At 36.8% G+C, this 23,892-nt stretch overlaps 1 long non-coding RNA gene across 4 annotated transcripts in view; it reads left to right on the top strand.

The window, feature by feature from the left end:
- Positions 1-23,477, top strand: part of LOC140627598 (uncharacterized) — a 122,914-nt gene extending 99,437 nt beyond the window's left edge. For all 4 annotated transcript variants that reach the window (XR_012026266.1, XR_012026265.1, XR_012026264.1 and 1 more), the window contains 2 exons: positions 5,492-5,587; positions 23,336-23,477. This is a non-coding gene — a long non-coding RNA (uncharacterized lncRNA). The remainder of the gene's footprint in view (positions 1-5,491; positions 5,588-23,335) is intronic.
- Positions 23,478-23,892: the final 415 nt, after the last annotated feature.

Raw genomic sequence — 23,892 nt, 5'->3', positions numbered from 1 at the left:
TCTTTTAAGAATAAAATAAAGATCAAAATAGAATAGTATATCTTGTTCCATCTTTTTATTTTTAACCTATGTTGTGTCTATATTTAAAGTACATTTCTTAAAAGTAGCATATAGCTGGGTTTTTTTTCCTTAATCCAATTTGACAATCTCCAATTTAATTGTGTGTTTAAACCATTTACATTGAATGTTTTATTATTCATTGCTGCAGAATAATATTGTCAAAAACGTAGCAGCTTAAAACAACACACATTTGTTATCTCACTGTTTCTGTAAGTCAGAAATTCAGGCATAGCCTAGCTGAGTCCTCTGCTTCAGGATATCTCACAAGATTGCAATCAAAGTGTTGGGCAGGGCTGGGGTCTCATCTGAGGCTCAACTGAAGAATAATCTATTTCCAAACTAATGTGATTTTTGGCAGGATTCAATTCCTTGCATGGTGTCAGAATGAAGGCCACTTTCAGTTCCTTGCCACATGGACTTCTTTGTATGATGGTTTACTTCATCAAAGCTAGCAAAAGGAACAGTCAATAGAGAGAGACTGCTTGCAAGATGGAAGATGGAAGTTCTAGTCTGACGTAACAGTCATGATGGTTATATCCCATAGTCCATTGGTTAGAAGCAAGTCACAGGTTCTGTCTACGCTCAAGAGGAGGGTATTACATAAGGGCATAAATACAAGAAGACAGGGATAATTGGGGACCATCTTAGAGTCTTTCCACCACATATGTGATGATAGATATGGTTGCACATATATCTACCATCTTTCTATTTATTTTCTATTTTTACCATCTTTTATTTGCTCCTTTTTTCTCCACTCATATTTTGGATTAATTGAATAATTTTTATGATTCCATTTTATCTCTTTTGTGGCTTTTTGTCTTTTAACTTTTTGTGTTATTTGTAATAATGCAAACTTTGTAATAATTTATAATAACACAAAAAGTTACCTACACGGGTAACACAAAATATTACCCCAGTCTGCTTTCAAGTGATATTATTACTACTTCCTATATAGTATAGAGACCTTCCCACAATGTACTCATTTCTCCCCTCCTGACTCTCATGCTATTGTTTTTGTATATTTTATTTCTACATATTATATGAACCCCAAATACATTTTTATTATTTTTGCTTTAAATGGCTGATTATCTTTTAAACAGACTGACATAATGACAGAATTTCTTTTTAATTTACCCATATGGTTACCATTTCTAGTACTCTTTTTGTGTATGTTTGTGTAGGTCAAAATTTTTATCTATTATCATTTTTCTTTAACATTTCTTATATACAGGGCCTGCTTGTAATGAATTCTTTCATCTTTTGTATGCCTGAAAAGATTCTTTATTTTTGCCTCTATTTTTTAAGAGATTTTTTTTCTGGAAATGGAATTCTAGGTTGACGATTTTTTCTTTCAGAGCTTTGGAGATATCATTTCACTGTCTTTTGGCTTGCATTGTTTGTGTTGAGAAATCTGTTGTCATTGTTATCTTTGTTCTGTACTTAGTATGTGTTATTTTTCCTCTGGCTGCTTTTAATATTTTCTTTTTATCACTGGTTTTTAAAATTTTGATTATAATGTGTCTTATGTGGTTTTATTCATGATTTTTGCTCTTGGGGGTTTGTTTAGCTTCTTGAATCTGTGGGCTTAAAGTCCATCAAATTTGAAAAGTTTTGGGCAGCCCAGGTTGCTCAGTGGTTTAGCGCCACCTTCAGCCCAGGGCGTGATCCTGGAAACCCAGGATCGAGTCCCACATCAGGCTCCCTGTATGGAGCCTGCTTCTCCCTCTGCCTGTGTCTCTGCCACTCTCTCTCTGTTTCTCATGAATAAATAAATAAAATATTTAAAATTTTTTTTGAAAAAGAAAATAAATAAAAAATAAATTTTTTTGAAACGTTTTTGTCCATATGTTTTCTGTCTTATCCATTCCCCTTCTCTTTTGGAGATGACAATTACATATATATATATATATAAATATATAAATATATATATAAATATATAAATATATATATAAATATATAAATAATACTAATTCTTGACAAAATACATACATATATATATATATTTGTCCATTTGGAGTTGTTTCACAGACTACTGATTCTTTATCTCCCCCTCCAAGCCCCCAACTCTGGGTGTTTCATTTTAGATTGTTCCTATTACTAAGGGTTCAAGTTTACTATTTTCTTCTGCAGTAGTTAACCAGACATTAATTCCATCAAGTGTATTTTTCACCTCAGCCAGTATAATTTTAATCTTTAGGAGTTTGAACTGGGTCTTTTTCAAACTGAACATGTTCAATCTTTCCTCTAGTTTTTGAATATGGAATATAGTTATAAATTTCCAAACTAATGTGATTTTTGGCAGGATTCAATTCCTTGCATGGTGTCAGAATGAAGGCCATTTTTTTAATCCTTGCATTTGTGTTATTTCTGAGTCCATTTTAATTGATTTGTTTTTCTAAGATTGGGTCATTTTACTTGGGATGAGCACTGGGTGTTATGCTGTATGTTGGCAAATAGAACTCCAATAAAAAAATTAAATAAAAAGAAGTACATTAGCATCCAGCATTTATCACATCACATGCTCAGTTCATATGACTATTTTTGTAACTAATAACATCAGTTTTTTGCCATAACCGATCTTGTATATTACGTTATATATTAATTTCTCATATCATATTACATATAATTGTACATCAATTTCTCATCATCAGAAAATACAAGCTCTATTAAAGACCTTCTTAAAGTATAAAAAAAAAGATTGGGTCATTTTCCTGTTTCTTTACATCCCTGATACTTTTTTACTAGAGGTCAAACACCATGAATTTTGCCCTGTAGAGTGCTGTATATTTTTGGAATTTTCTTGAGCTTTGTTCTGAGATGCAGTTAAGTTACTTAGAAACAGTTTGATACTTTTGAGTATTGATTTTAAGTGTTGTTAGGTGAGATCAAGAGCATTAAGTAGTCTAGTGCTATTTTTCCACTGCTTCTGAAGCAAACCCCTTTTTAGTATTCTACTCAATGGCCTGTGAATTATAAGTTTTCCATACTAGGAATGAGCACTATTCCTGGTCTGTGTGATCTTTGGGGATTTCTCCCTTTAAACTTGTTTGGTGTTCTTTTCCTCATGTGTATGTACTGACCTGTACTCAATTGAATAGTAAGGGGGGTGGGGGGCTCTGCAGATCTCCAGAGTTCTCTTTCTATGTAGCCTTTTCTTCTTTGGTAACTCTTGCTGCCTTGGCTTTCCTGGCCTCCCAGCTCTATAGTCTCAATTTGGGAGTCAACCAGGACTATCCTGGGTTTTTTTCTTCATATGGTAAACCTGAGCAACCATAGTGTACATTTCATTTGTTTGTTTGTGTTGTCTTGTAGAGATCATTGTTTTGTTACCTGATATTAATGTAATAAAACTATATTCCATACTTTTTTTTTTGGTGTATCTCTCAAGAAATTACATCTGGCACCTATTATTCTTTTTAGCTGAGAATGAAGATATCATCTAAATCCTCTTTCATTTTTAATTCTCTACATGCAATCAGTGAGAAATTAATAGTTGAGCTAACTTTTATATATGTTCTAGAAAAAATAAAAGGGCATAGGGACACCTGGATGCCTCAATGGTTGAGCATCTGCCATTGGTTCAGGTCATGATCCTGGGGTCCTAGGATTGAGTCCTGCATTGGGCTCCCTGCAGGAAGCCTGCTTCTCCCTCTACCTATGTCTCTGCCTCTCTCTGTGTGTCTCTCATGAATGAATAAATAAAATCGTTTTTTTTTTTTAAAAAAAAGGGGCATAAATCTATTTTAGGATGGATACTTCAGAAGTAGAACCTTGAACTTGTTTGCAAATACCTTATTGAGGAAATTTTCTCAGACGAGAATTGTGAGGAGCAGTAGAGGACAAGGGAAGGAGTCAAGCAAGGTTATGATCTCAGCTGGAGGCTATGTCAGTCTGTTACTTTGGGGAGTTCTAGAGTACAGACTGAAACACAAAGTTAGTTCCACCTTTAGGTAAACGTGGGGATGGGAGGACTTTTCTACATCCTTGTTACCAAGTTAATGGGTAAGAAGCTGCTTCTCGTAGGGAATGACCTCCCCAAAGACACAGCTCCCACTCAGACAATGACAGTTTTTATAGAGAAGGAGGCAGCTGTAAGCTATTAACAGCCAATACTTAGGTGTGTGGGAGTTGGATATGTGGATTGGGTAAAGGGATCTGGGAAGAACAACAGTAACATTCCTTATATTGTTTTATGAATCTTTATCTCAAAACTGCCTGTACTCAGTAGGCATTCTATACGTTAGTACCTTAATGTATAGAACTACAGCACTATCACATATTCAAGTAATAAATTATTTCATATGAGTACACTTTTTCTTTTTCTTTTTTTTTCACTTTTTATTTTTCGTTTTTCATTTTTATTTATTTTTTTCAAGATCTTATTTATTTATTTGAGAAAGAGAGCACGAGTTGGGGAGGGGTAGAGGGGGAGGGAGAGGGACAAGCAGACTCCTCACTGAGTGTGTGGAGCCTGACACAGGGTGGATCCCAGGACCCTGAGAGCATGACTTGAGGCAAAGTCAGACAGTTAACTGAGCCACCCAGGTGCCCCTAAACTTTTAAGATATTAAAGACTGTACTTTTATTTTTTTTTTAATTTTAAAGAAGATTTTATTTATTTATTTGACACAGAGAGAGAGAGAGCACAAGCAGAGGGAGCAGCAGGCAGAGGGAGAGGGAATAGCAGATTCTCCACTGAGCAGGAAGCCTGATGTGAGGCTTGGTCTCAAGACCCTGGGATCATGACGTGAGCCAAAAGCAGACACTTAACCCACTGGGCCACCTAGGTGCCCCACGACTGTGCTTTTAAAAACTTTTTTTAAAAAAGATGTTATTTATTTATGAGACACACAGAGAGAGACAGAGACATTGGCAGAGGGAGAAGCAGGGAGCCATTGTAGGACTTGATCCTGGTACTCAGTGATCACGCCCTGAGCGGAAGGCAGATGCTCAACTACTGAGCCACCCAGGTGTCCCTAAAAACTTCTTGATGAGAATGTTTCTAAAATATATCACATATTTTCCTTACATCACACAAAAAGATAATGAGATCAAAATGATCTTTCCATGATGACTCAGGGTGATAATTTAGGAACCTTAAATACTTTGCTGGGGTGCAAGTCAGTAGGATCTTCCTTTCTAAATCTTGAGGTGAATTTTGGGAGCTACTGTATAAGGCAGTATGCATGGCCGTCAGATACCAGCTCTCATTACTCTTAATAGTACACTGGGTTTTTTAAAGTTTCTTCAACTTCAAACCTCTGAGGTCAGAGAAGTCTGATGATCAAAGATATGAGGCTTGTGAGAAAATAAGGTGTGAATCATGTCCTGAGGGATTCTCCTAGAATGGATTATAGGACTTTAGTGCTTTGACAATGGACAGATGACGTATCAGGTGTAAAGCATGCTTGTGCTTGGTTCTCATTTGTAGCCCTGCTCTGCATCCCAGGGTGCTCTAAACTTCAGCATCTATGGGAACAATGTATTCAGAGTCCATCCATGATTAAATTGATGATCGACTTTTCAGGTAAGAGAGTTGGTTTGACAAATTTCATTCTTATGGGGATTAAGGAATTGAAAAGACAAAATTTGCTTTTACTATTTTTCTGACTTAGAACCTTTAGAAGTCATGAATGGCTTTTATAATCTGATATTTAGAATGTTTTAAAGTGGGACGCCTGGGTGACTCAGCAGTTGAGCATCCCCTTCAGCTCAGGGCGTGATCCCAGGGTCCTAGGATGGAGTTCCGCATTGGGCTCCCTGCATGGAGCCTGCTTCTCCCTCTGCCTGTGTCTCTGCCTCTCTCTCTGTGTCTCTCATAAATAAATAAATAAAAATAAATTTAAAAAGAATGTTTTAAAGTAGGTGAAGAATTAAAATGGAGGGTTAAGAAAAGGAGATTGAGTTTGCAGTTCAGTGTTTCATGGTTTCTAAAACTCTTTTTTCCAAACCGGCAGTGAATTCAGTGGTACATTTTGTGTAGTAAACAAGGGATTATTTATGTCTCTGTCCTAAATTGAAGTTGAAAATATAAAGTATCCTGTTACCTGGAGCTGTTTTTCCTTGTGATGTTCTTACTGCTCAGGAACTAAATGTGAACTGAGGGGTGAGCAGTGCAATCCAATGGGTTTGGCACAGTGATGGTGCTGGAGCCTGCTCCACCGAGCGACTTGTGCGTATCTCTTTCCTGTTCCACCTTTTAGTGATGTCTCGCTGATAGCTTGAAATTGGTGTGGTAGGACTGTTTACACCATGGAATTTGGCAAACATTATAAATCAGGGTTTTTGTTTTTTGTTTCTCCAGAGAGCTAACATTAGTAAACGTTTACCAGCACACCACTGGTCTCTAGCATAAGTCACTAATTAATGCTTTATTAAGCCAACTTAAAAAAAACTGAAGTATAATGACCAGTAACATTATATGAGTTTCAAGTGTACAACGTAATGAATCGTTATTTGTATATATTGCAAAATAATCAACCCAGTAAGTCTAGTTAACATCTGTCACGGTACATAGTTACAAATCTTTTTCTTGTGATGAGAATTCTTTAAGCTTTACTCTTTTAGCAAGCTTCAAATATGCAAAACGGTATTATTAGTTATAGTCACCATGCTGTACATTACATCCCTATCCTTATTTATTTTATAGCTGGAAGTTTCTCCCTTTTGACCCCCTTTCCATTTTGCCCACCCCAACTTCCCTATCTCTGGCAACCATCATCTTCTCAGATTCTATGAGCTCAGATTTTTTTTTTATTCTACATATAAGTAAGATCATACAATATTTCTCTTTCTCCAGCTTAACTTCACTTAGCAGAGCACCCTCAAGGCCCATCTATGTTGTAACATATGGCAAGATTTCCTTCTTTTCATAGCTGTATAATATTCGTGTGTGTGTGTGTGTGTGTGTGTGTGTGTGTACCATAATGTCTTTATCAATTCAGGCATTGATGGATGCTTAAGTTGGTTCCATAGATTGGCTATTGTAAATAGTGCTGCAGTGAACCTGGGGATGCCTATAACTTTTTGAATTAATGTTTTTGTTTTCTTCAATTAAATACCCACAAATGGAATTGTTGTATCAAAAAAGTGCTATTTTTAATTTTTTTGAGGAATCTTCATGCTGTTTTTCACAGTGGCTGCACCAATTTACATTCCCACCAACAGTGCACAAGGGTTCCCTTTTCTCCACATCCTCACCAATGCTTATTATTTCTTGTCTTTTTGTTGCTAGCCATTTTGATGAATGTGAGGTGGTATCTCACTGTGGTTTTGACTCATATTTCCCTGATGATTAGTTATGTTGAGCATCTTTCCATGTACCTGTTGGCCATTTGTATGTCTTCTTTTGAGAAATGTCTGTCCAGATTTTCTGCCCATTTTTTAATCACAATGTTTTTTTGCTATTGAGTTATATAAATTCCTTACGTACCTTGGATATTAATCCCGTATCAGATATGTGATTTGCACATATTTTCTCTCATTCGGTAGCTTGTCTTTTCATTTTGTTGGTTTTCTTGCTGTGTGGAAGCTTTTTAGATTAATGCAGTCCCGCTTGTTAATTTTTGCTTTTGTTGCTCAAGACAGCCTTCTTGGACAAAGGAAACAAATTAGACCCAGATGAACTTAAGAGTCATCAATTGCTAAAATATTTGTGTCAGGAGAGACAATATCAGCAAATCCAAACCCCTTGTTTACTTATTTATTTTTAACCAAAAATAAGCTAGAACTCATAAATAAAAGCAACTTGGCCAGATCATATATTGTACACAAGGCAGAGTTGGGATGAGAACCAGGTCTCTTAACTCTTTGACCAGAGAGTTTTAAAAGAGTAATTTAAATAATACATATAATTAATAGTTTAATGTTCCAAAATGGAAAAATAGAATAATAAAATTTAATAAGAAATATTGGCAATTAATTATGTTAGTATTTAATTAAGAATTTAATACCTAGTGTGTTCTAAGTACAAAACTGCCAATTTACAGTATTCTTTTTTTTATTGAGCTTTTAACTTTAATTCCAAGATAGTTAACATGCAGTGTTATATTAGTTTCATGTGTACAATGTGGTGATTCAACAATTCTATACGTTGTGACTCACTGTTCATCATAAGTGTGCTCCTAATCCTCTTCACCTATTTCACCCATCCCCCTACCCAGTCCCCTCTGGTATGCTTTAAGTACACTCAGTACACACCCTACACAGAGAAGAATCTCCCATTATAGTATTCTCTCATTTAACCCCTACCACAATCATGTGCCTTATAACCCCCCTTTGTGAAAAAGAATCAGAGATCAGAGAGGTTATATGACTTACGTGAGTTTACACAGCAAGCGGGTGGCAGGAGCAGGAAAGCAGAAGGCCCTGCTGTTTTGAAAGCCTACTCTTCTCCACGTGCCAGATTGCCTTTATAAACATGACATTAGCAGGATGGGATTGTACTGCAATGAAGTACATTCTTATTTACTTCAAAAACACTGTGGAAAATAAAAAAAGAGGTAAGCACAAAAAAGAATTTTCTCTTAAGCTCTAGTGCTTCTTCCTATGGCTCTCTCCTTTATCTCCTCCTAGAGACCTGTACAGGAGAACAGCCTGCCATTTACAGCAGTTAGCTTCATGCCTCTGCAGCGCTCACTTGAGTTTGTGAGATTCCTGCTGTGTCACATTAGATTGGTCCTGCTGGGAAAGTTTACCCGAGGAGGACTTGATTTCTCCAGGGATCACCTACCGTTTATCAATAGGTTAATGTATGTCTTATTCATGTACGTAGTCTACTGGAGGAAAATTTGGCATGGCTTCTGTTTGCCTTTTAGGAAAGCCAATTTGTGTTGTTGTTAAGTTTTGTATATTCTTGTATGCTATATATGTGTCTGTGTGTTGAATATGCTAGCTTATAACACATTTTTCTTTGAAGCTAAAATAATTCTTCATGGTTACAATGTAGACTTAAACTCTCATAGCATAAAGGAACACTTTCTTGAAGCTAAGAAATACATCTCCTTGAGCTAGTGGATTCGTTTTTAATTTGGGATGTTTTCTTAAAAGATAAAATATTCTACATTTTTTTTGGTGAAGCAATAGTTTTAGAATGTGTTTCCAAATTGCATTGCCAATTCAAGTCTGGCAATAGTTCAAGTGGGCTGTGATAACCAGATGAAAAGGTTTGGAAGTGGGTGTGCCTGTTAAGGGCAATGGGACTGGAAGGGCTTTAAGTAAAGAGTGTTTCAGAACAGCTGTATGTCTGGGAGTAAAATCTTGGAATTCAAGGTGAAATGCTGACTAGACTGCTCATGTGATGCTGTATTGGATAAACACAGGCAGCCATGTACTTGGGAAGGTGAGTGTAGCTACATGCATCATTAACCTGACAACAGTCCTCTCTGGCAAGGTCGCCTTGGTGGGTTCACCGTGCAGCTGAAATAGGAATATGCAGTGAGTGCTGGAGGTGCAGGTTAGGATGTGGTTGCCAAACAGTTCATATCTTCGAGTTGACCAGAAAAATGGTGCAATGATGGAAGATCCAGACAGATGTTCTTCTTATTTAAAAACTATTCTGTTTATCTATTGCTGGGTATCAAACCACCCCGCTATGGGAGCTTCAAAAATAGCCATCACTCATTTTGCCTACCAATATGAGAGTTGACAGGGCATAGCCAGGAAGTTTCTCTTGGGACCTATCAGGTGATTTTGGCCACAGTGACTGAAGTTGGGGCCATCTCAAAGACTTCTTCACTCTTATGTCTGGTGCTTGTGCTGGGGAAATTCAAACAGCTAGGGGCTGGAACAGATGGGGACCCCTGGGCATCTCTGTGTCTAAGTGGTCTCTCCAACATGGCGGTATAGGTGACCAGATTTATTACAGTGTAGATGAAGACCCTCCAAGAAAGGGTTTCAAGAGATAACATTTAAAAGGTGCCAGACATATAGTAGAGTACCTAATGGTAAATATTACATTCATCCAAAAGAATTTTGTGTTTAGAATTTCAGGCTAGCAGATTTCAAGTGAAACACATTATTCTCTTTATAGTAGAGTATATAAGGCTGGACTGTGGGATTAGGCAATGTGGGGTGTGTAGAGGTATGTTCGTGTTTGTGCGTTTGTGTGTGTGTGTGTGTGTGTGTGTGTGTGTGTGTGTGTGTTGGGGCACATAACCAATCTTATGATTCCTAGAACCTCCCAGAAGTTCCTCTTGCTCCTGGCTAGAAAAAAGAGAAATTCACAAGATCCTATCCCCCTCCACCTCCAGCCTCTTTGTAATCTGAAATTTTTGTGTGGCCTCTATCACCCTCAGTCCTTCATGAGAAAACATGTCTAACTACCAAGCTGTGGAGCAATAGTTGGATATACCATAGACAGGCTATGCATTTTACTTGGGTCTAACCATGTGTAAGTGGCTCAGCCTTTAAAGCCTATGAACTTAGTTCAACTCAAACATAGGAAGGCATCTTATTTATTGCTAATTGGGATAAGATATAATTACTATAAAAGTAAAAAATATTTTGAGAGTCAAGCAAGGACTCCTTGGTCTAAATATGTTTTATCTGGAGGATAGGGGGATAGAATTCTTTTTTCAAGAAATATAAGAAGGATAAGCTAGGGAAATTGAACCTTGAGAGACCAGAGTTTAAATATATCATATACTCATTCAATTAACCCTTTTCATATCCAATTAAAGATTAACTTGTACATCCTGCTCTAGAAGCTTGTTTTATTTGCTCATCTTTAGTTTCAGGTGGTGTTTGTTTAGTTTTAAAAGCGCCTTGGATGCTGTTCTTTGAACTTTCTTTGTGGTAATTATTAAGTTAATTGAGAGAAGTCAGGGCCTAAGTGTTTAAGAAATGAGATCATATGGTCATTAATTTGTGAAGTTCCTGATTATCTTCTCATTCAGGGAGTTTAAAGTTCATTTCAGGATCATAAATAAAGGAGAGATGACAAGTCTAGTTTTATGAACTAGGCACTGGCTTCAACCACTTAAGGAAATGATCCTAAGTCCAGTTTCTAACTGCCTTGATCCAGTTGCACAAATTACCCCCATTTATTTTTGATTTTTCATAATAATAATGGGCCACACATATCTTGTAAAGAATAGTTGACTTATTAAGAATATGGTTAGTGTTATTTGACCAAAGGTAATGTTCTGGAGAACTTATTTAGATAATTCCCTTGGTTTATTCCATCCTCTTGGCCTGGTATCTTCTTTCTGTTACTCTTTATCTCTTTGACTTTCATCTATCCTTGAAGATTCCACTTAGGCTCTGAAGGACATCCCCATTCCTCAGGTGCCTTGTTGCAGCAGGCATAGGCCTGCACTGCACACATTCCTTTATGGTTTCTATCACTGGAAATGAAAGTTAATAGTTATCTGCTTCGATGTCTGTCACCTCACTAGATATCAGCCCTTGGAGGGCAGGAACTTTCTTTTTCAACAGGGTACCCCCCATACCCAAAGAAAATTATATATGCTAGAGAGAAATTGTGCCTCAAACTCAGGGCACATGATACATACCCCAAAATAAATGCTTATGGATTGAATCTGTACAAATATCCTGGATTATCAAATGATGCTTTTCAGAAGCCCGAATCAATGCAAAGTTGACTTGATAAAGGGAAGTTTGAGCCATTTTGATGAGTGAAAAGCACAGTTTTGAATTCTGAAGAATAATTTGCTGATACATATTGGAAACCAATCATTATGCTTAAAAATAAAGGAAACTGTGCATTTTGTTATTGTTGGGTTTTATCATCTGTGAATCCTAGCTGATTGATAAATAATGTATGAGTTATCTATAGCTGTGTACAAATTACCCAACACTTAGTGGCTTACAACAATACACATTTATGACCTCACAGTTTCTGCAGGTCAGGAATCTGGGTATGGCTTAGCTGGATCCTCTGTTTCAGCATCTCACTGGCGGCAATCATCTCAAGGCCCCAAATGGAAAGGATCTACTTTCCAAGCTCAAACTCATGTGGTTGTTGGCAGGATTCAGTTTCTCATGAGTTGCTGGACTGAGCCCTTCATTCCTCACAAGGCCTCCCTTGGTTCCTTGCCATGTGGCCTCTCTATAGAGCATCTCATACATGGTGACTGGCCTCATCAGAGGGAGTGAACAGGAGGACAGGAGAGGATGCTAGCAAGAGAACATGCACAAATCACAATGTTTTGTAAACTAATATTGGAAGCAAGATCCCACTGCTTTTACTATATTCTGTTGGTTACTAGGTCCAACCTATGCTCAAAGGTAGGGGATTATATGAGAGCATGCATACCAGGAGGTAGAATCATTGGGAGCTGTATCAGAAGCTTCCTATTACAAATAATAAGTAAGGATTTAAGAAAATTACAAAATATATAACACAATATTGGGGAGTATAAAAAGAAAACACACTAGTGTGATTGAACTACTAACAGAATGGGTATATAGGCAAGACAAGGAAATTTAAGCCCAAGTTTTTTAGTGTTTTATTCTTTAATCCATAAGCGTTAATTTACTGCCTACTTGGTGCCAAGCATCACAATACACTCGTGGCACCCCAGAAAGAAATAAAAGTTTGTTAATGACCGAAGGAGCTTAAAGATTCATGAAGGAAATAAGCGCAGAGGAAAAAAAATCATTAAGGAAAATTTCATAACACAAGTACTTCAATACTGTTTTTGGAGCAAAGTACTAGAGTAGGTGTCAGGAAAATTTACTGTGTTCAGAGTTTCTGAAAGTTATCTGGGGAAGTGAGTGATGAGGAAGAAGTTCCTAAGCAGAGAGTAGTGGGAGGAAGAAGCAGTTGTGTAAAGGAAGAAATACTGCTTATTTGAGATGAATGAAATCAAGATTTTCTGATCATATAAGTACATGGAAACAAATCATTAAGAGTCTGGAAGAGACATTCTTCTAACTATCTTCCAAGTCTCAACCTCAGTGCCAAGGGAAGCAGAGGTGGTTCAGTTCCCAGAGTGAGTAGAGATGACTTTGTGAGGAATAATCTTTGGCAAATGCTTTTGTCCTCTTAGAGATTAGTTGTGCTGAAATTTTCTGAATTCATGACTGGTCCTTTATGAAACTTTGAAACATGCACATTTTGTCATTTGGGACACAGTTGGAGCCCCTCTCCTGCTCTGTAGTTTTTCTCTACCCTCAGGAACTTGGTCAGTTCTGAGTAGCTTCTTGTCACCTGAGGTTCCACCAGGCAAATCTTGATAGGCAGTGTACCCACAGGGATCCCTGGAAAGTTCTCCCTCCTCTTACCCATTGGGACCTATTTAACATGTTTCCTCTCTAGACGGAAGTATAGGAGGAGACTTGGGGTCAGCATCCAAACTAGCAAAGAAGCTGATACCCATGTCACCTGATTTTAGGGCCAGCATCTAAGGCAATAGCAGGAATTATCCATAGTGATGTGGGATGGGAGGTATGATTGACTGTAAAGTATATAGTTGACTGTTGAACAACATGGGTTTGAACTGTGCATGTCTACTTATATACAGGTTTTTTCCCTGATAAATACAGTACATTACTGTAAATTTATTTTCTCTTCCTTGTGACTTTCTTCTTTCTTTCTTTCTCTTTCTTCTTTCTTTCTTTCTTTCTTTCTTTCTTTCTTTCTTTCTTTCTTTCTTTTTTTTCTTTCTTTCTTTCTCTCTCTCTCTCTCTCTCTCTCTCTCTCTCTCATGAGCTGGAGGGAAAAAGAGAAGGAGAGAGAATCTGAAGCAGACTCTGTGCTGAGCACAAAGCCCAACAGGGGGGTTGATCTCACAATTGTGAGATCATGACCTGAGCTGAAACCAAGAGTCTGCCACTTAACTGACTGAGCCACCCAGGCACCCCTTCCTTGTGATTTTCTTAAGAACGTTTTCTTTTCTGTAGTTTACTCTATTGTAAGACTATAGTATATAATAGATATACAATATGGGCAGAGTGCCTGGGTGGCTCAGTCGGTTAAGCATCGGACTCTTGATTTCAGCTCAGGTTATGATCTCAGGGTCATGAGATCGAGTCTTACATCAAGATCAGCATTGGGTGGGGGTGGGGGGGGGTGGGCAGCCCGCGTGGCTCAGCGATTTAGTGCTGCCTTCAGCCCGGGGCATGATCCTGGAGGCCCAGGATCGAGTCCCACGTCGGGCTCCCTGCATGGAGCCTGCTTCTCCCTCTGCCTGTGTCTCTGTGTCTTTCTCTGTGTGTGTCTCTCATGAATAGATAAATAAAACCTTAAAAAAAAAAAAAAGATCAGCATTGGGTTCCACACTAGGTGTGGAGCCTGCTTAAGATTCTCTCCCTCTCAAAAACAAACAAACAAACAAAAAAAAGTTTCTCTCCCTCTCACCTCTGACCCTTGCTCTAATGCACACACTTTCTCTCTCTCAAAAAAAAAAAAAAAAAAAGGAAAGAAACATACAAAATACGTGTTAATTGATTGTTTCCATTATCAGTAAGGCTTCTGGTCAATAGTAGGCTATGAACAGTTAAGTTTGTGGGCAATCAAAAGTTATATGCCCATTTTCAACTGCACAGGGCGTCAGCACCCCCAGCCCCCGTGTTGTTCAAGGGTCAACTATAATTGCATTGTTTTGCTTTTAATTATCTTATTTTTTGCTTTTGCTGCCACCTCAATTACATTTGTACAAATACACCTCTTTTCTTGTGACAGGAACATGTATTTATTTCTAAGTTTAATTGTTTTGGGCATCATTCAATTTTACATTCTTCAAAATAATAACTCTAGGATGCCATTATCTCATGATTGATGAATTTGCTACTCTGCCAAGTCATTGTCTCATATTTAGGGTTTTGGCTTTTTTAAAGGTTAGATTATATAAAAAAAATTCTGTCTACTAGGGAGAAAGTATACATCAGACATGGTGACAGAACTGATATATGAACCTAAAGCCTGTGTTCTTTGCACCAAGCCAAGCAAAAGATCCAGTAGATGAAATTATGGAATCCTTGAGGAATATGCAATGTCTGGGTGAGAACTTCTGGGTGGTAAGAGTTGGGCAAATGGTCTCTTTTCCAGTCAGGAGGAACACTACAAACTATAGGTTGATTAGCTTGCTGTCAATCCTTGGAATGAGTAGATGAATAAAATAAGCTAGGAGAATTTATAAAAGGGAATGACATTGACCTTCTGATCCTCTATACTCCCACAGCTATCAGCACTCTTTTCTGTAGCTTTTTGAATTTGCCTATTTATGACATCAGTATCCCCTTGCCTACTCAACAGTCATGAAAACCTTCTTCTGTGTCGATCACAACACAGTTCTCAGAAGCATCTTACTTTGTATATGAATATAAAGAAGGCCTTAAATTTCAGTGTTTTTAGGAGATAGGATTGATTACCCCAGCCTCTGATTGGTAAAATATTTCCCTTCTTTTTCCCCCACTAAATCTCTAAGGGCCATGGTCTGATTTTTAAATCCTCAGCCACAACAGCCACATGTGTGAAATTACACTATAAGTATGTGCTTACATATCTATCATTCCTACTAAATTGGGAACTTTCTGGAAGTTGGAGTCCTGGGCCTTCATCTATGTGTACATTTATTTAATGCATTCATCTGCGTATTGAAATCTATGTAACAATGCTTGGCACCTAGCAAAGTGTAACAAATGCTTGTCCACATGAAGACATTCATTCATTCATTTAGACTACTCAGTATCCCTGAACTTTACCTTCTTTATTCTTATTAGGAAAACAGTACAAATAAATCACCTGGCAAATTGTCAGATACATAGTGGATACTCAATAGTGTGATATTCTTTCCTCCTATTCAAAGATGCAATCCATGAAACCTGAAGAGGTAGATATTTTTAGAGCAGTCAGGTGTTCTGGACCATGTTCTTATCTGTTCTAAACTCATCCATGTTAGTTTCAAGTTTATCAGCCTATACTTAGCAGGAGAACAGAAGGAAAAAGGCTTCTTGGGCATCCTGCTTTCTCCATCTTACATGAACACAATTTGTGTACAGATTGTGAGTCTTGTTCCTTTTGCTGTGTGAACACAGCTATAAATAACCCCTAATCTTCCAGACATGATTTGATCTGGTCTGGGTCCCTTTTTTATTCATCCTTGATTAAACATCCTGCCTTCTAATTTTTTTTAAAGATTTTATTTTATTTATTCATGAAAGACACAGAGAGAGAGAGAGAGAGAGGCAGAGACACAGGCAGAGGGAGAAGCAGGCTCCATGCAGGGAGCCCGACGCGGGACTCGATCCCAGGTCCCCAGGGTCAGGCCCTTGGCTGAAGGCGGCGCTAAACCACTGAGCCACCTGGACTGCCCCCTGCCTTTTTTTAAAAAGATTTTATTTTACCTGCCTTCTAATTTTTGTATGTGACCTTTTTTTAATCTGAGTTCATCAATAACTTTATCGTTCATTTTCCACTTTGATCATGAGAGCTCAGAAATGTTTAATACTCACAAAATGGAGACATGATAAAATATCACACATCATTAATGTAGTCAAATTAGTACATGTGATTTGAAATCTTATCATTGCATTAAAGGACTTCATTTTGGCCCTGTCTATTTTTTAAAAGAGGCCAGACTCATTAACAGAGGGACTTTGAAAAGGTGTTTTTTTGTTGTTATTTTGTTTTTTTTTTTAAGTGGTCCTGCTTATCAGGATACTGAGGGCCTAAATCTTGAACCTGATGAAAGAAGTTCAGGTCCAGGGCAGCCTGGATGGCTCAGTGGTTTAGTGCCACCTTCAGCCCAGGGTGTGATCCTAGAGACCTGGGATCGAGTCCCACATCAGGTTCCCTGCATGGAGCCTGCTTCTCCCTCTGCCTGTGTCTCTGCCTCTCTCTGTGTCTCTCTTGCATAAATAAATAAATAATCTTTTTTAAAAAGTTCAGGTCCATAGTTTCTTATCTGCAGTCCTGAAAATTCCTAACCTCTGAAAAGCAACAGTTTTTTGTAACATATTTGGTGACAAAGTTTGAAACTAAACTGGAGGAAGATTAGTTATAGTCTCTACCCTACTTTGTGTTTGAAAACATGAAACATGAAAATATTCATGTTTCATGGCAAAAATACCAACTTTTGCTTATTGTGAGCTGTCCCAAGCCCATTGCAAATATTATTTAATATATAGTTTATATTCTCTGTGACCTTCTTAAAATCTGAAAAGTCTAGATTTTGAAATCTATTTAATCCCAAGAATTTCTTTGGAGGAAAGGACCATGGGCCTGTAGTTACCAAACTTGGTCTCTGGGTATTAGTGTATGTATATAAACACTTGTGTGGAATTAAGTTCCATCATCTTTGATTATAATAGTTTCAAAGAATATTCAGAATAGTTTTATTTTATTTATGGATAAAATAACATAGTGTCTGGGATTTGTTCAAAATAATATGGGAAAGAGGAAGTGGATGTCAAGAACTCTGAAGAGTCTTAGGTTTTACCCTACTTGCAAGCTCATAAGTTAGTCTGCCAGTTTCATGGACACTGGCAGAAGATATGAAACCCTTGGGTCAGAGGTAAAGGACTTCATTAATCATTGAATAGCAAGCAGCACGACTTTCATGTTCACATCAGATCCCTCTTCCTTTCCAAGTCCCATGGGACAAAGTGAAGCAGCCCAGATGGATGTTGTGCAAGCAGTGGGTTTGCATCATAGCTGGGGACCCCTGAGTTTAGAGAGCCTGAATCTTTTATAATGGGAAGTAAGTACACCTGCCTGACCTTACCCCACAGGGAGATATCTTTGTTATAGTGGTCAGTTAAAAATATGCCCTCTGCAACTAAGAGATACACTATCTTTATTGTCCAATATTGTTTACTATACAAGCACCCTTGAAGAGTCCATAACAAGGCAGTCAGCATCTCTAATCACAAAATATGCAGAAACACAAGAGACCCGTGGAGAATTGTCCCCCAACAGTGGTGGTGGTAAGGGGGAGATGAAAGAAAATTAACTGAGTTGATGATTATTATTCAATATTATTCAATATTATTCATGATTGATGGATATATTGAGATAGTTTATTTTTGTATATTTTTGAAATTTTCAACAAATAACAAGTTAAAAATAGCAGCCACTGTAAGTAAAGTGCTATGTGACACTCTCCATATAAATAACAATAGAAAAGACTGAGAGTGATTTTGTTAACTCTACACTCTCACAACTTTACTTCCCTAGCAAATGTCGGAGGTTTAGTAAATGTTCTTGGAGGCTAATTACATTATTGGTTTGTTAGAGTACTGACAAGTTCAATATAATTAACTGAAATCTCTATAGGTTAAATAACCACCAACTGTGAAAGTTGGGAATATTGGTGAATGGCAGAAAATAATTTTTCAGGTTTCAATTTTTCAGAAGCACCATTTACATATCATATACGTACACATCACGATATACATATAACATATACATATCACATGTATATCAGTGAGATAGAGGTAGAGAAAACTTCATTTATCTGCAAGGCCTTTTATTCACGTGAATAGTAATCAGACTGTCAAAAAAGAAAATCTTGAAAATCATGCTAATGTAGATGTTTTTAGCAAATACATGTTTTAAATATATATATATATATATTTCACCAAAACATAAATAGATTCTTGTTCTAAAAACAGAGATGTCTAGACTAAAAAGTGAATGTCTTATTCCCCACAGAACAAGTACTATGCCCTCTCCATTTTCCCATTTGCCTCTAGAGAGGTAATCACTGTTAACAGTTCGGCGTATATTCTTTCAACCTAGTCTTTATAAATTTACATACATTAATATGTAAAAGTACAAATATAGTTTTAAGAAACATAGATGGAATTATACTATGCATACTTTAATATAGCCTGCTTTTTTCACATGAAAGTTTCTTGGAGATATTTCAATTTCAATATATATAAAACTATTTCCATTTTTGAAATGGTTGCATAGCATTCCATAGAAAGGATGTATCATTTGAAATATCCAATCTAAGCTCACCTTTCATTGCTGCTAAGTATTTTTCATTGTTATTATGAACACATATTACTATTACATTCTTACCAAGTAAGTTTCAGTCTAGTTCCTGCCCTCCTGAGTCTGTATAATCTAAGACAATTTCAATATAAACATGTGGCAAGAAGACAATTTCTGTACATGTCAAGAATTTTGAGACTGTTTTTTTGTTAACACAGTGTTTATTAGTTTCAGATGTACAATATAGTGATTCAGCAATTCCATACATCACCCATAGCTCATCTGATAAGTGCACTCCTTAATCCCTGTCACCTACTTAACCCATCCCCCTCCCACCCAGATCCCCTCTGGTGATCATCAGTTTGTTCTCTAGAGTTAAGAGTCTATTTCTTGGCGCTCTCTCTCTCTTTTTCCTTTGTTTGTTTCTTTTATTTCTTAAATTCCACATATGAGTGAAATCGTATGATAATTGTCTTTCCCTGACTGACTTATTTTGCCTAGCATTATACTCTCTATCTCCATCTATGTCATCACAAATGGCAAGATTTCATTCTTTTTTTTTTTTAAGGTTTTATTTATTTATTCATGAGAGACACAGAGAAAGAGGCAGTTTCTCCTCTCCCTCCGGGGAGCCTGATATGGGACTCAATCCCAGGACCCCAGGATCATGACCTGAGCCAAAGGCAGATGCTCAGCTACTGAGCCACCCAAGTGCCCCAATTTCATTCTTTTTTATGGCTAAATAATGTTCTACCATATATACATACCACTTCTTTATCCATTCATCTATTGATGGATGCTTAGGCTGCTTCCACAATTTGGCTACTGTAAATCATGCTGCTCTATACATAGGGATGCATGTATTTCTTTGAATTAGAGTTTTTGTATTTTTGGGTATATACCGAGTAGTGTGATTACTGAATCACAAGGTAGTTCTACTTTTAACTTTTTGAGGAAACTCCATACTGTCTTCCACAGTGGCTACACGAGTTTGCATTCCCACCAATGGTGCACCAGGGTTCCTTTTTCTCCACATCCTCACCAACACTTGTTGTCTTTTGTGTTTTTTATTTTAACCAGTCTGACAGGTATGAGGTGATATCTCATTGTGGTTTTGATTTGCATTTCCCTGCTGATGAGTGATGTTGAACATCTTTTCATGTGTCTGCTGGCCATCTGAATGTCTTCTTTGGAGAAATGGCTGTTCTTGTCTTCTGCCCATTTTTATATTTTTCTTGGGTGTTGAGTTGTACAAGTTCTTTATATATTTTGGATACTAACCCTTTATCAGATATGTCACTTGTAAATATCTTCTTCCATTCCGTAGGTTGTCTTTTAGTTTTGTTGATTGTTTCCTTTGCCTTGTAGAAGCTTTTTATTTTGATATAATCCCAATAGTTTATTTTTGCTTTTACTTCTCTTGCCTCAGGAGACATATCTATTTTTTTTTTCAGAAGACATATCTAGAAAAATGTTGCTATGGCCCATGTCAAAGACTACCCCCTGGGTTCTCTTCTAGGATTTTTATGGTTTCAGGTCTCACACTTAGGTCTTTAATCCATTTTGAGTTCATCTTTGGGTATGGTGTAAGAAAGTGGTCCAGTTTCATTCTTCTGCATATAGTTGACCAGTTTTCCCAGAACCATTAGTTGGACAGACCATCTTTTTTTCCATTGCATATTCTTTACTGCTTTGTTGAAGATTAATTGATCATATATTTGTATATTTATTTCTGGGTTTTCTATTCTGTTCCATTGATCTATGTGTCTATTTTTGTGCCAGTACCATATTGTTTTGATTACTACAAATTTGTAATATAACTTAAAGTCTGGAATTGTGATACCTCCAGTTTTGTTCTTTTTCAAAATTGCTTTGGCTATTTGGGTCTTTTGTAGTTCCATATAAATTTTAGGATTTCTTGTTCTAGTAGTGTTAAAAATGCTGTTGGTATTTTGATAGGGATTGCATTAAATCTGTAGATTGCTTTGAGTAGTATAGACATCTTAACAATATTTGTTCTTCCAATTGATGAACATGGAATGTCTTTTCATGTCTTTGTGTTGTTGAGACTATTTTTTTAATTGTGAGGCTTATTTTAAATTATCTTGCTAAATCAAGGAGGAAGAGAGCTTAATGAGGAATAGGATATTTACTTAGTCTCAAAATATCTCCTCATTAATTCCTTATAAATTACAAAAGAAAAAACCTATACACAGTAAAGGAAGCAGACTTTAACAAAATGGCTCAAATCAGCATCACCAATAAAGCTGAATGGGCATCATGTGTCTCTAGATATGAGACCCTGAGAAAGACACAACATCATTTGTGTAGTATTCCAGCCAGATGTGTATTACTTGAATCAAATCATGAGAAAATATTAGATAAACCCATATCAAGGGATAGTCTGTAAAATAACTGGCCCATACTCTTTACAAATACTGAATTAAATAAAAATATTTATGATCTTGATGAACACGGAGAAGTGTATAGAATTGTTGAATCATCATATTGTACACCTTAAACTAATATCATGCTGTAAGTTAATTATCCTTCAATAAAAAATAAAAATAAAAAATACTAAAAAAATATTGATAAAAGACAAAAGTAAAAATAAAAGGCTTAAGAATTGTTCCAGATAGGAGGAGACCAAATATACATGACAACTAAATGCAATGTATGATACTGGACTGGATGCTACACTAGGATGAAATTGCTGTAAAGTACATTGTTCAAACAATCAGTAAAATTAGAACATGGACTATAGATAAGATAAAATACTGCATCGGTGCTTATTTTTCCAGTTTCAACAACTGTAGTGTGACTATTTAAGATTATATGTTAGGAATATGTTAGGAAATATGGGAAATCCACACTGAAGGATTAAGGGGGTAAATGGGCATGCTATCTGCAAAAGGTTCAGGGGAAAAAAAGTGGAAGGTGGAGGGAGAGATTATGATAAAGCAAATGTGACAAATTATTTATTTTTATTTTTATTTTTTAAAAATATTTTATTTATTTATTCATGAGAGACACAGAGAGAGAGAGAGAGAGAGAGAGAGAGAGGCAGAGACACAGGCAGAGGGAGAAGCAGGCTCCATGCAGGGAGCCCGACGTGGGACTCGATCCCGGGACTCCAAGATCACGCCCCGGGCTGAAGACAGGAGCCAAACCGCTGAGCCACCCAGAGATCCCCCAAATTATTTAATATTAGTGCATATGGACATGGATAATGGGTACATGGAAATTCTTTTAATATTTTTCTTGCAACTTTTCTCTAAATATGAAATTATTTCAAACTGAAAATTGAAGAACATGTCTTGGTTTCCAGAATATACAGAGACCCGAAGTGGATAAATAACATGTTCAAGTGATGGTCATGTTGCCTGTTCAACTTCTTGCCTTCTTGGAGCGAGCTCTGGTTATAAGACTTTAGGGAATAGTTCTTTTTCAATAGATTTTCTTGAGGTATTTATTTCATATATCTCACAATTGGGAACTATCAAAACACTTTAGTTTCAAAAATACGAATAGCTGAATAGCTGTTAATTTTCAGAGACAAGAGAGGAACTTGTATTTTAAAGCGTGTGTTATTTTTAATAAAACATTGTCTTGCATCAACCTATTATACTAATTCTGCACCTGAGGCACTTCACTAAGCTGTGTTTATGCAGATAAAATCACTCTCACTTTTAATCTTTTACTTTTTGTAATGCTAGTGGAGTTAGTAAACAGTGAGTCATAGCTTTAAGTTTAGAGATGCATAAAAACATAGAAATTATTTTAACAGACCAGTAATCCTTCTTGCTAATCTGTCTCTGAATTGCTCCAAGGAGCTAGCAATAAAATTATTTTAACAGTTTTATTGAGATATAATTCACATACATACCTTTTACCCATTTAAAATGTACAGTTCAATTTTTTTTTATATATTCACAGAGGTGCAACCGCCACCACAATATAATTTTAGAACATCTTCATCATCCCATAAAGAAATGCTGTGTCCATTAGCAGTCACTCCCCATTCCCTCCTCACTCGGTCCCTGGCAAACCACTAATGTATTTTCTATGTCTATGGATTTGCCTATTCTGGATATTTCATATAAATGGAATCATACAATATGTGATCTTTTGTGACTGGCTTCTTTCACTTAGCATAATATTTGAAAGGTTTATCCCCGTTATAGCATGTGTTAGTATTTCATTTCTTTTTGTTGCTAAATAATATTTTATTATGTTGATATACCACATTTTGTTTATCTGTGCATCATTTGTCTCTTCGTGGACATCAGGGTTGTTTCTATTTTTAGCAACTTAGAACAATGCTGCTGTGAACATTTGTGTGGATATATGTTTTAATTTCTCTTGCAGGGCAGCCCCGGTGGCGCAGCGGTTTAGCGCCGCCTGCAGCCCGGGGTGTGATCCTGGAGACCCAGGATCGAGTCCCACATCAGGCTTCCTGCATGGAGCCTGCTTCTCCCTCTGCCTGTGTCTCTGCCTCTCTCTTTGCTCTCTCTGAATGAATAAATAAATAAATCTTAAAAAAAAAATTTCTCTTGCATATGTATCTAAGAGTGCAGTTGCTGGGTCATGTGGTAACTCTGTGTTTAAGTTTTTGAGGAACAACAACAAAAAAAGATTTTAAGGAACTACCAAGTTGTATTCTAAAGTGACTGCACCATTTTACATTCCCTCCAGCAATATATGAGTGTTCCAATTTCTCCACTTGTTATTATCTGTCTTTTTTATTATAACCATCCTACTGGGTGTGAAGTGGAATCTCATTGTAATTTGGATTTGCATTTCCATAATGACTAATGATTTTGAACATATTTTCATGTGCTTATCAGCCTTTTTTATGTCTTCTTGGGAGAAAAGTCTATTTAGATCCTTTTCTAGTTTTTAAAATAGGGTTATTTGTCTTTTTA

The sequence above is a fragment of the Canis lupus genome, chromosome X (assembly GCF_048164855.1).
Source record: "Canis lupus baileyi chromosome X, mCanLup2.hap1, whole genome shotgun sequence".
Lineage (NCBI taxonomy): Eukaryota > Metazoa > Chordata > Mammalia > Carnivora > Canidae > Canis > Canis lupus.
Note: the sequence above shows the minus strand (reverse complement) of the source record. Positions and strands in the feature narration are given on the sequence as shown.